At 29.7% G+C, this 3,876-nt stretch overlaps 1 long non-coding RNA gene across 1 annotated transcript; it reads right to left on the minus strand.

Moving 5' to 3' along the window:
- Positions 1-226: 226 nt before the first annotated feature.
- LOC140452297 (uncharacterized) lies at positions 227-3,597 on the minus strand. The gene is made up of 2 exons (XR_011952162.1): positions 3,028-3,597; positions 227-2,886 (listed from the first exon to the last, which is right to left on the minus strand). It is a non-coding gene; the product is annotated as an uncharacterized lncRNA (long non-coding RNA).
- Positions 3,598-3,876: the final 279 nt, after the last annotated feature.

Genomic DNA, 3,876 nt, shown 5'->3' on the forward strand with positions numbered 1-3,876 from the left:
CTATATATACATGGCGCTAAATTCAAAAGTTTAGTAATATTACCTAGGATTGTGAACTCATTTTAAAGTAAAGGAAAATCGATATAATCCTAAAATAACAAGAAAAATCCTTATCCTATACGATAATAAATATTTTTCGTATACTTTTTGGGTTTTCTTGTTATGTTGGGACTATATTTATTTTCCATTACATTAAAATGCCAAAGTGGTTAAAAAAATTACAGAATAAAATATAGAATAAAATCTTTATTTATAAAAATGTTACAAGAAATGTTATATGTGTTACAAGAAATATTAATAATACAAGCCATGTGTAGTATAATTTAGTTTTCTTAATGTTGTGACAAGAACGGGTCAGTATTTAAATAATTGTTTTGTCATTCTTATCAAGTTTTATGTGAATAAAAGCCTAATTCTGCAAAAGACATTTTACTACAATTTTATTCGCATAAATTTACAATGGGGAAGTACTTTAGACCAGATAAACTAGAGGCTGGTCCAAACTGTCAAACTTCCACCAAAGAATTCAAACATTAGTAAGTATATAACATTCAAGAATTTTTTAGAAAGCAATGAATCTAAAGATAAATCCCTAGAAGGTAAAGATAAGTACATGCTTTTAAAAAATTAATCTACGATTACATAAGCGAAGCAATCAATCTGGAAAACCAATTGCTTTTTTCACACATACCCTCACAGATTCTGAATAAAAACATTATGCAATTGAAAAAAAAGCAAATGAGTTGAAGTATTTAAAAAAATGCAGACATTATCTGGTAGAAAAGCAATTCTAACCAATTACAGATTAAATCACTATTTGGTTTATATAGAATGACGGTATATATCAAATCTAACAAGGAGAACTAGCTTTACTTCACAAGAATTTATTAATTATCTACACTCTAAAGGAATATATTCAAGTAGAACAACACCATATAATCATGAAGAAAATGGTTAAGTCGAAAAATACAATGAGTTATATGGAAATTGGTGAATCTAGCATAGAAAACCAAAAATTTAGAATTCACTTAATGGAAAACTGCTTTACCATGTGCTCTGCACTATATAAGAAGTTTACTGTTGAATTGTTATATTATTGAATGAAGATAATGATGAAGGTCCAAATAACACACTAGAGAATTCCACTACTAAATAAATACCAGATGAGACAGAAAATTTACCTGTTCAAAAACCTGATGATAATGATGAACCAAGATTGGAAAATTCAGATTTTCATTCTAGCTGTAAATCAGCTGGAGCTAAAAATAAACCAAAATAGTTGCAATATTTTGTTCAAAAATAGGGACGGGTGAATGTAGTATAATTTAGTGTTCTAAATGTTGTGACAGGAACTTGTCAGTATTTAAATATTTTTTTTGTAATTCTAATGTCAAATTAAAGCCTAATAAGCAACAGACAGCCATCAGACATTCTGAGTTTTTTGTAGTACTTTCATCCTAATGCAATAACACACACTATCAGTGGTCAGTGAAAACTCTTACAGTCTGGCGTTCTACTCACAGAAAGAGAGAACTCAAGGACCCTGCTAAGTTGGAAACAGAACAATTAAATGATTTAGTTCTAGAAAGAAGTTTATATACATTTATACTCATACTATATGTTATATATTTATATGATAATACTTTTATTCTTATAATCAGAATCATAATATGAGTTCCAGAAAAATATTCTGGTTATCAACAAAATTATGATTTTGATTAGATTAGCAAAATATTGCTTCTTGCAAAAAGAAAACCCAAGAATGAGGAATAACCGAATGATAGCAAATAGAAAAAATGAACAAAAAAAAAGAACAATGGATAAGGTAAATAATTTATTTCTAAGGTATGCTTAAAGTTTTCACCCAGAATGTAAGCTTTGCTAAAACCTGATATAGTAACTTTATTTGCTCAGTATAAACTCCAAACAACAGAGGATAATAATGTTTTTATGCCTGAAATGACAAACACAATTACAATCAACAGATTTTTTCACCAGTATGTCATCTTAAGATCAGACATCCCATCCCTGTCATCAACAGAATAGGAAAGATCCCTGTCAACACATTCAAATTTATTTATTCATAACTCTGAACGCCTTACCGCTGTCTATGTGGATGCAGGCTAATATACGGGACAAGCCGATTAAGTGTTACAACTTAGTGGTTAAGTACACAGTATTTTAAGATAATAAAATTAAATAATGTGAAATAAAAATATATTATGTACACAAACACATGCATGTACACATACATATATATATATATATATATATATATATATATATATATATATATATATATATATATATATATATATATATATAATTAAAGATGTAATGACATTTTAAAACCTATAAACCCAACAGTTAGTTCTATGATTCTAAAATCCAGCACAAACAATAAAGATGGAAAAATAACATAACAAAAATAAAAAAATATGTAAAGTATTACCTAGTTACAATAAAAACATGAAGTATTTTACACCGTTAAGTTTCCAAACTCTATGGTACCAGTAACTCTTCTACTAATATTTATATATTTATTGAGGGACATATTAAATACATTTACATTTAGGTTGTTTAACAAAGATAAGTATCTATTCAGTGGGCTATTAGCACCATAGGTTGTTTTACAAAATGGAACATTAAAAGTACATAGATGAGGCAAACCATGGTATTATAATATGGTACTCTAAGACCAATCTCACTCACAAGAGAGGGACAGATCCCTCCTCATACTTAAAGCAGGCAAGCTCATAGACCTCTCCATGATAGTGTAGTCATGGTCTGCTAATCTAATCCAACTTTGAAAGGCGCACACCTGTAGAAATTTATGCCAAACCCTCTCTAAGGTGATGCTTTTTAAGATAGTTGTTGAACCACCACCTACAAATAATTCAAATACTAAGCTAAGTAAGACTGGTTTTATAATATATAATTTTAGGTTAAATTTATAAACTAATTTTATAGTAAAAGGTCAGATATAATGTGAATAAGAATATAGGTCAGTGGTATAATAGTTCTTACCTGGTCCTGGTAAAAACAAACTCGGAACGGCTGTTCTCGTAATACCGCTATTTCCAACATTGACTATATCTTCCTCTTTAAAATGACTAGCGCATACACGAAAATTGTTATAAATAGTTTCTTTTGCAGCATTCTCTAATTAGGGCTCTTAACAGCATTCACCCATTTATCAAACATATCCATATAATGTCCTGGACTTAAAAAAGTAGTATCAAAGAATATAGACGCTTAAGCGTCTATATTCTTTGGTAGTATCCATGCAATCTGGAACACATCTTTTTTGTTCAGTTCTTCGTCTCTACATTGTTATTCCATGTAATGTGTTCGATTCCATAATAAAAATCGTCGAAAATTGTACGATTTTGCACTATTTATACAAAAAATTTTAAATTATAAAATAAATTATAAAAAATAAAACAAATACAAATATGGCGCCGTATTTGTCTAAACTCAACTTTGACTTGATCACAGCACACTCACTCCGTGCAGGAACGAGACTAGCAGCGCCACCAAGCGAATGGGCGCCTAATCCGAACATGATTTGACCTTGGCTATCCCTGTTACCAATCTAGGTGTAATTTATCTATGATAAGAATAAGAAAATTCTCATTTATTAATATTTTGAAATCTACACATTTTAGCGGTCTCTACTTACAATTAGCGATTGTGGCTAACGACAATCCGTTTTTGTTCAATTTAATGAAATTTGTGATAGCTAGCTAGCGCCACTGTTGTTTTTTTCACGCTCTGCTGACAATGATATAACTATTATGCTTATATGAGATTAATCCACAATTGGTGATGCATATACAGTAAGGTCTCGTTTTATGTGGTGGATACGTTCCACAG

This window comes from Diabrotica undecimpunctata, chromosome 10 (assembly GCF_040954645.1).
Source record: "Diabrotica undecimpunctata isolate CICGRU chromosome 10, icDiaUnde3, whole genome shotgun sequence".
NCBI classification, from domain to species: Eukaryota; Metazoa; Arthropoda; class Insecta; order Coleoptera; family Chrysomelidae; genus Diabrotica; species Diabrotica undecimpunctata.